Source organism: Thamnophis elegans, chromosome 1 (assembly GCF_009769535.1).
Source record: "Thamnophis elegans isolate rThaEle1 chromosome 1, rThaEle1.pri, whole genome shotgun sequence".
In the NCBI taxonomy this organism is placed as follows: domain Eukaryota; kingdom Metazoa; phylum Chordata; class Lepidosauria; order Squamata; family Colubridae; genus Thamnophis; species Thamnophis elegans.
Genome location: NC_045541.1, coordinates 66,761,459 through 66,774,725, shown reverse-complemented (window position 1 = coordinate 66,774,725; position 13,267 = coordinate 66,761,459).

Sequence of the window (13,267 nt, the reverse complement as noted above, 5' to 3'; positions counted from 1 at the left end):
TTCAAACTTGACAGCTTTAAGGTTTGTGGACTTCAACTCCCAGAATTCCTCCTCCAGTCATGTTGGCTCAGGAACTCTGGCATTGAAGTCTGCAAGTCTTAAAGCTGCCAAGTTACAAGACCCTTACACCCCTAATCTTTTAGGGAAAAAACCCCCAGGGGTGTTCAATCTTGACAGCTTTAAGACTTGTGGACTTCAACTCCCAGAATTCCTCCTCCAGTCATGTTGGCTCAGGAACTCTGGCATTGAAGTGTGCAAGTCTTAAAGCTGTCAAGTTACAAGACCCTGCACCCCTAACCCTTTAGAAAAAAACCCCAAGGGTGTTCAAACTTGACAGCTTTAAGACTTGTGGACTTCGACTCCCAGAATTCCTCCTCTCGCGCTTCATCTTGATGATGGGCGGACGGGCGGGGGGAAGGAGCTGGAACCAGTTCTAAACGGCACTGTAGATTTGTGGAACCTCTTCTATAGAAGAAGTTAGAACTGGCAGGAACCCACCCCTGGTATATACAGTATATACTATCTGTCTATCTATCTCTATCTCTATCTCTATCTCTATCTCTATCTCTATCTCTATCTCTATCTCTATCTCTATCTCTATCTCTATCTCTATCTCTATCTCTATCTCTATCTCTATCTCTATCTCTATCTATCTATCTATCTATCTATCTATCATATATATATTATTTATCAGCACAAAAAAAAAACAAATATAACAAAGGCAACAGTAAAAATATTGGGTTTCTGTTGTGATGGACTCTTGTGACGAGCCGATTAACAGATGATGGAAGCAGTTAGCTTCCTCCCATAATTGGGGCTTACCAGGGGTTGTGACTCTAAATATATACCTTCTTCCCTGGCTTCAGCTGATAAGGAGGAGACCTGTGGCTTAATGGCTAAGACATTTGCCTAAGATGCAATACAGCACAGGTTCGAATCCCAGTAAGGGTAATGGCTAGCTGATGAGAGCTAAATAGCTTGAAATAGATCTATACTAGTCTCCCTTTATTTATTTATCAGCACAAAAAAAAAAACCACACAAATATATATATACACACACACACACACACACATATACAGAGTGCACGCTCTCTCACACACACACCACACACACACACACACACACACACACAAGGTATGTGCACCCAAAGTCAGGCTCCATAGATAACTATAGAAATTACAATTGAATGTTCCAATTGGCTGCCATTTCTTTCTTCTTCCTTACTTATTTGATGCATGACCTTCAAACATTCCTAAGTACAGTAACATTGATCTTTGCAAATTCTAATGAGATGGTAGCCTTTAGATTTTCTATTGGCCTATGCAGAGTTAGGGACACCATGCAGGATACTATACATACAAGCATACATGCACACATATGTATACATAATTAGCAAGCTTGTTCCATTTTTTGTTTTTTAGTGAAACATTTGGCATCTTCCTGAACTCAAGTTTTATTGAATTCTTTGAAATCATACAGCATATCTGCTTGGGTTACAAAATATTATTTATGGGTGGGTGCTAAAACAAACAAGCAAACCCTGTGTAATTGTGAACTTTTCCTATTTCCAAAGATGGAAGCTTTTAAAATAGAAGATCGCATTTAATAACTGCTTAAAGAAGCTGAAGAGGTAAAGCAAATTATGAAAATGAAAAAAAAAGAAATCAAACAAATAATAATTTGCTTTTTATAATACATGCATAAAAACCCTTAATTTTCCAGTGTGTTTATCCACTTGTGTTCCACCTGAAGCAAATGAATTTAGAAAAGCCTATTTTCCCCCATCTTTGCCTCCTGGGTTGCTTCATTTCTAACCAAAGGCTATTTGAGGAGAGAAAGGTTTGTTTGAAAGACTTCATTCCATTCTGATAAGTTTCCTACTTAACCAGCTTTATATTCCTCTTCATTGTGTAGCCTTGAGCTTTGTTTACTGCAAACATTAAATGCTGCCCTGACTAAAGAATTACTCATCTTCCTTTAGGGTGTCCCATTTAACGCCTCCTTGTAGCTTCTTTATCTTCACAGCATCTTGATTTGGCACTTATAATGGAGAAAGTATCTACTTAATTTGGGATAGCTTCCTTAACATGTATGTGATCAAAGCAGGGATCTCCACCACAGTTCTAGCCTTTGCTGTAGGCAGTAGATATTACCATAGTTCATTGTCTGTCTGTCTGTCTGTCTGCCTGCCTGTCTCTCTCTCTCTTTCTCTCCTCCACCCCCCCCCCCCCCCCATAATATTACACAGCCTTCTTCTCATCTGCTAGGTTTGTGGCAGGATAATAGATTTTTTTCAAGGGGGTATCAGCCGCCTGTCTGTAGAGATCTTTTGAAAGCACACCACTGCTCTTGTCAGGTATCAGACTGAAGGACATGAGAAGATGAAGGAGTGTAAGAAAGATTTCCCTGGAATTAACTTCAGTCCAGGCAAGTCCCCACTACCTTCCAAAATATTTTGTGTGGGATAATGGCTGGGAATGGGACAAGAGGGGAGATGAATGCTCCTGTTTAAAACCAGGCAGCTCATAACAGAGCTTTCGTGTTGCTGTGTCTAGTTCCATGGATATTCTTGAGTGGTTTTATGTACTCGGCATTTTGTAGAATTGTTACTTTCACAGGTAATAATGTTAGTTGAAACTCTGTGTAAAGCCATAATTCATCCAATAAAACAGAACCAACTAGATTCATACTCTGCGCTAAATAACAAACTACAGTTTACTGATCACAGTGGTTAGGTTCACACAACATACTGACAAAAGCTAACAAATTGATTGCATGATTTGTGAACATAGTCAGTTTTAGTTTTACATTCCAGGTAGACAAATTCATTCCCAGGAAGAGACCGATGCTCAGGTCTCAGAGACCCTAGGTCTTTTCCTGCCTTTAAAAGAATTCTCAGTAGGAGTCTTTTCTAAGATGACTGCGGTGCTACAAGGGTGAGTTATTTGAACCCATCCTCTCACCTAATATAAAGCAAATAAAGATTCTTACCTCTCTGACAACACTGGAATGAGCCAGTTCACACATTCAAAGAGCTATACTAAGAATGACGGCTGTGATGAAGCTTTCATGGGGCTCTTCAAAAAGCACATAGTTTGAAACACCCCCATAATTACTATGCCACCACAAAGTGCTTCATGTGGCATAGCAGCGGGACAACAACTGGGGAAACTGGATGTTGAACTCATTGCTTGGCCCCTAAAGCAATTCTGACTAGTACATGAATTCACTTACCTAATCAATATAAAAGCCAAATTAATCATGCAGATTTAGTGATGAATTAGCTTCTAATGTAGGAAGGCTTCATTCGAGACTTTCTTTACAGATTTGGGAGGGCCAAACGAACTCCCAACCTTGAGTTTTTCAGTACTACTGGGGTTTTTATTTTTCACAGTTGGCTGGAAGCAGAGATAAAGTACTGTATGTGTTCTGTATAAACCCTTAGTATTGGCATTCCGCTCTGCAGCAATATGAATCCATTTGGCCTGCTGTGCATGTGCTTACAAGTACTGCCTATCAAAGTTAATAGACAGTGCAGCACTCTACATGCCTGAGCACAGGCAAGTCCCACTGTGAATTAATTCTAGGTAAGTGGCCATAGGATTGCCACCTAAGTTTCCTGTTTTGTAGTTCTTGCTTGCTGAAGAGTCGCAGCAAATCATATGTGTGACCAGAGATTTTCCTTTCAATAGCTACTCCTGAATGTTGGGTGTTGATTTATGTTGCTCAGAGAAATAAGAAACTTTAATAGTTTCCTTTTGCTGATTTTCATTTCATTTTTATCACAAAAATAAAAATTTTCTATTGAATGGTAAGAACAAAAACATAGAATGTGTGCTGCTGCTGTCCCCGTTATCTATTTCTAATATGGCATCTTGAAAAAATAATTTGTCTCTTGTTCCCCAAGCCCACTGGAAAGTAAACATGCTCATGGGAATCAATTAGCTGTATCAAAAAAAAAAAAAAAAAAAAAAAAAAGGAAAGCAATATAGAAAACCTGAAGCAAATAATGACATGGAAGGTAAATGACAAAGATGGTAATTCTAGAGACTAAAGTGGAAGCAAGTAATTCTCCAGCAACCATCTTTCAGCCTATTGGCTAATAAGCTCAGCATATCCAGTGGCTAAGACATTGAGCTTGTCGATCAGAAAGGCCAGCAGTCCGGCAGTTCAAATCCCTAGCGCCGCGTAACAGAGTAAGCTCCCATTACTTGTCCCAGCTTCTGCCAACCTAGCAGTTCAAAAGCACGTAAAAAATGAAAGTAGAAAAATAGGGACCACCTTTGGTGGGAAGGTAACAGCGTTCCATGCACCTTTGATGTTTAGTCATGCCGGCCACATGATCACGGAGATTTCTTCGGCCAGCGCTGGCTCTTCGGCTTTGAAACAGAGATGAGCACTGACTCTTAGTGTCAGGAATAACTAGCACATATGTGTGAGGGAAATCTTTACCTTTACTTTAAAGCAATTCTAAAGATAGGGAGCGGTATCTCATTGATTACTTCAAGGACTCATCTTTTCTTATCATAATAACATGATGATAGAAATATGTGTAGTACCCGCTTTTACTCTTAAAGAAATAAAGCAATGCCTTTATTCTAATTTCCTTAACATTTGCCTGTGATTCAACTTTTCTTGGATCTCACTTGAAGTAGTGATTAAAGTTGTTAGAGACAGTCTTCAATGGATGTATACAAGAACACCTGGCAACTAATGCCCTTAGAACCCATTGTGTCAAAGGAGCTGATGCAGTTGGAGCCCTAAGGCAATTGGCTGATGGAAGCGACGAGAGGGTTGTAACATAACGGTTGTATTTCATTTGCTGCCAAATTGCCTTTCTGGATCAGTTCGGTGAAATTGGAAACACGGCTATGCACATCCCTATTGGGCAAATTGATGGGATCAGTCTGCACAGACGTATCTGTTTTACATACCAGCGATTCAAATTTCAGGTGTAAGTTGGCACTATCTGATAATTTAAGAGATTCTCAGACATCGAGTTGAATAAAATCATAGATGAAGGCGGCAATGAGGCCCTTAAGCCCAATCTCTTGTTCTGTTTTTTTAAAAAAACACCAATAACTTTATGAAGGACTTGGAATACAATACAAACTCAGAAAGAAAAGAAAAAAAAGGTGCAGAAAAGAAAAATCATAGAAAAATAAAAATTAAAAAAATAAGAATTTAGTAAAGAAAAGAAATATATAAGAAGTGACTTCCCCCTTCATTACAAGAAATATAAACATTTTTTTCTCTTAAAATACAACAAATGATATCTTCTTCCCATATCCCCTCTTACCTATAAACAAGTACATAAACTTTGTAATTTCAATCCTGATGTCAGTAAAAATCAATTAAAGGTTACCAGTGTTAGAAACATATCTGTTTTAAACTTGATCAAAGAAGCCAACTTGGTATTCTTTCTTTTACTTCTAACAATCTTGATCTTTAGCCCCTTCAAATTACATTCTAGAACTTGATTTATTTTAATATATTTTTGTCCCTTTTCACAAACTTCTTCAAAGCTTTAACAAGCCTCCTTTGTAAATAGAAAAATTGTCTAGTTCACTTAGTTTGTTATTTGTATACCACTTTTAATTTTCAAAATATCAATGAATTTATTTTGTATGACCAATGTTTTTCCATGTCATTCTTGAAGCCTGTCATTTTTAATCCACTTTCAACCAGCCTTTTCCTCTTCTTTTAAACACAATCTATCTATAGAGACAGATGCTCTTAAAATTAACTTCTGGGTTAATTCTGTGTTGCCCAGAATTTGGTTGGAGTCTGATCATCAAAGAGTAATATAGAATTGTTTTCTGTTACTTGGAAATTATTGATATAACCCAAAATTGTATTTGCTTTTTCTTTTCAATCATATCACACTGCTGATTCTTATTCAGTTTGATTAACTAATTACTAGATGTTTTTCACATATACTCTTTCCCTTTGCCTTTGAATTAGATTTATTTTTCTAACAGAAAAATTGTTAATTTTCATTTTTGTTCAGCCTATTTCTTAGGTTTACCAAAATAGTTTTGAATTTTATGTTTGTTTTCTGGAATATAGTTGTCCCATCCAATTATGAGTTATCTGGAAATTTAGCTAGCATTCCCACTGAACTCTTCATACAAATAATTTATGAAAATCTTGAAGCATCCAGTGCTCCATTTGATTGCTCACTTTACTCAAGTTTGAGAAGGAACTATTCATGACCATTCTTTGAATATAATTTTTGAGCCTGCTGTATGTAACTTTTAGCTGTCGTGCCATCCAACTCCTACTTGCTAATTACCATATCATGGGAATTTTGTGTGTAACTCTATTATATTTTTATTTCTGCAAAGCATTTGACAATGTACTAAGGAAATTACCTAATCAAATAATAAGAAAAGATTAGTCTGGTAAGACTTGTTCTTCACAAATTCTTGTTGAAGTCTGGTAACTACTGTACTGTTTTCAAGTGCTAACAGATTAATCTCCTTATCACCTGCTCCAGAATCTGATGAGATATTGATGTCAGATGGACTGGTATGCAGTTCTTCAGAATCTCTTTCTTATTTTTGAATATATCTTCTTTTGAAGATAGGGGTAATATTTGCTCTCTTCCAATCATCAGCCACTTCACCCACTCACCAGGTTTCTCAGACTGTATAAACATTTGGCTAGCTCATGAGCAAATTCCTTTAGTATCCTAGGATGCAATTCATCTGTCCCTGGAGATTTAGTCTCCAAGTAAATAGATATCCATTGACCATGGGTCTATCAATCTCAAGCTTCAATCCTGCCTCTTTGTTCTGCTCTTCACAACTGCTTGGTGGATCACAAATTGCCTCCTTAGTGAAGACAGTGACCAAATAGGAGTAGCGCTGCCATTTCCTCATTTTGTGTTAACATTTTATGGTCCTCTGTGAGTGGCTTGTGATTAATTCATTTTTAAAAATAATTTTATTTAAAGTTTTGAAAAATAAGAGAAAAATTAATACAAAGTTAATACGAGGAAGAAAAAAAGAAAAAGGAATTAAAGAGAAAACTAAAGTGCAAAAAAAAAAACAGTAGAAAAATAGAAAAGAAAAAAGATATAAAGAAGTAGCTTCTGATCTTCTTTACAGCAGTTATAAGTTCAACTGTTTTTTTATATCTTTCTCTAAAATTATGTCATAACTCTCTTCTTTCTATAATCTAGACTATGTAATCAAAATCATGCATTTTTAATTCATTTAATCCTTTTTTGAAATTTATTTTCAAAAATCTGATTTTTTAAAATTGTTCTTAATATTCTTCTTATTCCGATCGTTTACTTCCTTGATATCCTCTCTACAATTTCAGACATACTTTATGTACTGCTCCTTGGTGATCTTTCTCTCTTTCATAGAATGTGATATCAGATTCTGTAATTGTAGAATTAAGAAACATAAAATTGTTGAGTTGAGAGAAACCTTATGTGTCATCCAGTGCAATTTCCTTTTTTAGATAGGAATCTACTAAACTATTTCCAACTGGTAGCTATTGAGCAACAGGAAATCAATCACCAGTGCAATTAAACCAAGGAAAGTGTTTCAGTAATATTGCAAATAGAACTTAGCGCCTATTGTTGGGGGGCAATGCTTTATCTAAGACTACACAATAAGTGGTAGCATTTCAATGCAATGATCACATTGGGGCTCTCATATAATTTAGATGAGATTTATATGAGATCCTATCATGGGGATCTCATATAAAGAGATGCCCCCCTCCAAAAAAATGCATGTCCTTTTTAATGGAAACAATTTCCCCAATATATAGATGGACCATGATTTTTCATATAAAAAGAGTACCATAATCATCTTTCCCCTATGTTCTGTCTCTCAGTCATTTATTTGCCCCCCCCCCCCAATCCTTTGCAGAAAGAAGGACTTTGCCATCTGCAGATGCCCTGTTTTTCAGCACTGCATCACCTCCTGGTGGCCAGGAAGAGCTGCTCCATGGATTCCCATCAGCTCATTCTGGCATTCTTTCAGCGCAGACAACTTGGCAACTTCTCTTGCCAAGTTCTTAAAAGTCTCTGCTAAACATGCATCCCCTGTAATGTTTTGGAGGCTTCCAATCTGCCCAAATGTGGAGAGATTTTTCCTGAGGTCGACAAAAGCAAAGCTCTTGCCTGACACCAAAACGAAATCTCTCTGTGGTCATATTTCAAGACATTACTTGAAATACAAAAGTGTTTCAATGTCTTAATGCTACTATTGAATATGAGAAGATGAGAAACAACATAGTTCTTTTGTGGCTCCAGTTATTATGTTCACAAGTGTCAACTGAAACTGGGAAAACTCAACCTGAGGGAAAATTATTTATTTACTTACTAATTTATTTGATATTTTTAATCCCAGTTTTATTTCTTCATAAGTAACTCAAGGTAGGAAACAAACCTAATACTCTTTTCTTCTCTCTTCTTGTATTTATTCATTTATTCCTATCCCATTTTTATTATTTTTACAAATAAGGCAGCAAACATATCCAAACACACCTTCCTCCTCTTATTTTCTTCAGAACCGCAACCCTGTGAGTTGGGCTGAGAGTGAGTGACTGGCCTAAAATCAAAGTCAGATATATAAGGAATAATTGTGGTAACAATAATAATGTCCTAATCATTACATATGAATGTGAATATTTTGTAGGTAGATAATGCCAGGTTGTTGGCTGAAAACAATGATACACATTGTGTGATCTAATTGAGAATATGAATCTGAAAATTAATGTATCAAACACTAAAGTAGCTGGGTTTAAGAGGAAAAATGGAGAAAAATTGAAAATACTAAAAACTAGAGCAATTAGATGAATTTATGTATTTTGCTAGAATGCTTTCAAAAGCTGGAAAAACTGAGTAAGATGTGCAAATCCTGGAAAAAAATAATAGGTAGTAATTTATGGTACCTTGCAAGGAATGTGTGTTGAAAGCAGAAAAATGGTTATGATAAGAGCATTTTTGTCCATTTTGTTACATGGAAGTGAACAGTAAATTGAATACTCTACACAGGAATGAGATATTAAACAAATGAACATGGCAAAACAAGATGAAACGGGGACAAGAATGAATGGCTGCTATAAGAATATAGATTGAATAAAAGAATTAGGGACCACTGCAGAAGAAGTACATTATGGTGATTTAATCAAATAGAAGGGGAAAGATCACAAAAAAAAGGAAGAGTCAATGGATCAAAAAGAAAAGGATAATGAAAAATTCATTGTTGGATAAAGTTGAAGAGATTCTCTGAAAACGTTAAAGCAACAAAACGGACCCCACCCCCCGCACCCCTTTTACCTCATTTTATAAGAAAAAATGACCAAGTACCATAGAGCTCCAGGAAACACTTGGCTAGAGAGGTCGCGAGTGTTACTTCCTGGATTTTCCGGAGGGGAGGGGCACGGAGGTTGGAGGTCTGCTCGTGTGTGAAAAATGGTGGCAAAGTTTCTTTGAAAAATATTTCCCTGACTAATTTCACCATTTCAGTTTGCTCAGTTCTTTGTATTAACATCTACATCATTCTGGGTTTACTTGGATTGCAAGCCTGCTGGTAAGTGAGCTGGGTTTTTTTCTTTTATTTTTTTAATGTATTTTAAAATAAAATTTTATTTATTGTGCATAGGATTTTTTAAAATTCTGTGTGGATTCTTTTTTTAAATTGTCTTAGACTATTTAAAAAAAGATTCTATCCAAAATAAATTGAAGTGAAACCATGTTTAAAAATTCTATGCACAATACTTTGAAATATATTGTGCATAGAAAGAATAGTTTGAAATATTTTACTTCAATTTATTCTGTGTGGATTCTTTTTTTAAATCGACTTAGGCTATTTAAAAAAAGATTCTATCCAAAATACAAAATACCAGCTGCAGTTATTCACTTAAGAACTGTGGCAAGAAAGGTGGTATAATGGGCTTAGTGACCAAAGTTACAATGGTATTGAAAAAAGTGACTGATAACCATTTTTCACACTTAGCGACCATTTTCACACTTAGCAACCGTTGCAGCATCCTCATAGTCACGCGATCAAAATTTTGATGTTTGGCAACAGATTCGTATTTATGATGGTTTCAGTGTCCTGGGGTCATGTAATCACCTTTTGACAAAGTCAAATGGGTGAAACCAGATTCACTTATGTTACTAACTTATCAGCTGCAGTTATTCACTTAAGAACTGTGGCCAGAAAGGTGGTATAGTGACCAAAATTACAATGGCATTGAAAAAAGTGACTGATAACCATTTTTCATACTTAGCGACCATTTTCACACTTAGCGACCGTTGCAGCATCCTCATGGTCACATGATCAAAATTTGGATGTTTGGCAACAGATACAATTTATATTTGTAAATTGTAGTTATGTTGAAATTAAAAAAAATTACACTACTATTTTTGCTTGTATGAAAATTTTTGTTGCTCCATATAAAATTTTTAATCAAGCCTCCCCCCCCCCCCCCGGTCAAAGGTGTCCCTCTTTACCAATCTGAAAATCTGGTCACCTTACTGAAAGAAAGATTTAAAGAAAAGGAAGAGAGTGAAGTACTGTCATAAGGTGATAGAAGCAACAATTTCCAAGAACAGAAAGATATTAAGAAATATATTAAATGGTGTTGATGTACACTAGATTTATTTATATTTTCTTTCCTTTTCTTGAGATAAGAACGATTGTCTTACTTTTTTGGTTTATTGTTTCTAAAGCTTTTTCAGCATTTTGCATATTGCTTTTCCCAAACAGGAGTAGCCTGATGAATATATATATATATATATATGGCTACATTACAGTGGCTTTTATTACTATGTTTAATGACTGTGTGGATAATATTCCTAAATAATTGGCTGTATTGATCTTTGACTAGCTAGCAGCACATTATAATATCTGGATTATGGTAGACTAACCATCCCTATTCTGATAATTTCCAGATTCATCCATTCTCTATTTAAACTCTAACTTCTGAAATAGGATAATTCATAATGGACAAATATATGAAAATGCTTGTGAAAATGCATGTTCCTGGGAAAATTTCCAGTCACCTCTGTCTATAATTGCATGCATCCATTTAATTAAATTCAATACTAAGACATAGATATAACATATTTATTTCCCAACAGACCTCTTATATCTATCTCTCCACTCAATTTGCATCTTTTTTGGCCTCTCTCCCATCTTAAGTACATCCTGCATTCACAGGAAGCATCTATTTCAAGCAAGGGTAGTAGAACGCCCTCTACAGGTCAGAAAAACCATCAACAAAATATCTTTCTACAAAAAAGCCCACAGAATCTGGTTTGTCCCCCAAAATATATTTCATTCTGTAATGGTTTATTTATAACCATTCTTCCACAAAAACTCCAACTGTTTTGAATAAAAACTACAAAAATGAGCAAAAATGTCTTTAAAATCAAAATGCATTTAAATATGAAAAGAAAGCAAAGACAGAAAATAGAGTGCCTGGCAGATCCCACAAAAAGACCATTCAGAATCAGCTACCTATAGAATAAACCAGAGTATAATAATTGTAACCGGCTGAAGAATGTAAAAATATATTTTTCTATAGTAAAATATCTTTAAGAATATATGGATTAAAGATGATGCCCCAGGATATCCCTTATAAATCTTGTGCATGTCAGTCATCCAATTGCTGTAAGTGTGCCTAATACAACTCTCATGCTCCCCATTTCCCTACTTGGTCTAAAACAGCAATTTTAGAAGAAGAAATTTCTATTGAATAAGTAGAGAGATACTGAGGGCTAGATGTCTGTTTGGGCCTTTATTTAGGTTTTATTTAGGCATTTTCAGGAGGACATCCAGTTTATTTCAGTAAGTAAAATACATTTCTTTTTTTTAAAAAAATCCACATTTCAGAAACTGTTTATGATGCAATCTCATATCCTGAAATATTTACAGGATTTCCTGGACATGGTTAATTTAGTTTACCAGTTGGATTAATAATATAGTTAAGATAAAACATTTCAATTTATTTCATGATACAACTTGTTTGCAGTCAGTTTAAAACCAAGAAATTTGACTTGCCTGGATTATGGAAAGGGCTACTTATTACTTGATAATGAATGCTTCTATTTAACAAGTCTCAAATCTATTCCGGATTTTGGAGACCACACAGTAAATATCTAAGGATATTATTAAAGGCTACAGTGCTTTTTTCTGATGTGCATACTGTAGTTGATTAAACCATGAGTGATGCAATGAAGTCATAATTACCTTTCAATTATATTTTGCAATTTTGGAGCTAGGTTTAACCCCAGGTGTTTACAGGCTGCTGCAAACGGTGTGTTTTTTTGGGGGGGTGGGGGTGGGGGGTTGGACACATCCATTTGAATCAACAAAATAATTTAATTTCAAAAGGAAATCCATGAGTTTTTAATGGATGTTGTAGTGTGGTTTCGGGGTCCTATTTATGTTTAACAGTTAAGTGGGATGGTGGGAAGTAAGGAGATCATATGGAATAAAACCCAATGTCTTGCACTTGAGATGGCTTAGATGTAACATAAATGTAATGTTTATTTTTTTCTCTCCTCTGTCCATGTTTCACAGCTCACTTTAAGTTACACTTAAATGAAAAACAGTCTTTAAAATAAAACATATCTTTAGCGTTGATATCTACTACTGGACACGTATCCAATTGCAAAAAGTTCAGAAAAGTAAAATACCATTTTCCCAAATAATGTCCTATCAGGGTAGGGGTCTTGTTGCTGATAGGAGTCTTGTTGCATTCGGGTCTTTTCCCGTGTAAGATTGAGATTGTCTTGGCAAGACCCGAATACTACACCCGTGAAAATAGGTAGGTAGATAGGTCGATCGATCTGTGTGTATGTGCATATTTAAAAAGCATAATCCTATCCCGGCTTACTTAGAAGAAAGTCTCACTGATTTCAATGAGGCTTACTCCAAGAAAGCGAGTTTAGGGACAATAAACCCTCTTCCCTTTTCGTTAGAACTAAAAGCAAGGCGAGATCGCCCATTGCAAAGTAACTTCCTCCTTCGATTGATTCAGCGCATGCGTAAGACCGCCCCTTTCCTGGCACCGCAGCCATAATCAAAGGATTAATGAAAATCAGAAGAGCCCTCGAATCTGACCCCCGCTCCCTTCCCTTTCATTTGAATCGAGGAAGAGCTGCAGCCTACCCTCCGGTCCAAGCTCCGCGTTGATCACGTGGACGAAAAGCCACAAATAAGATTTAACTTGTTTCTCACGTGCTTGCCCGGCAGGACCTGGCAGTCGTATTGTCCAATGAGAATGCAGGGT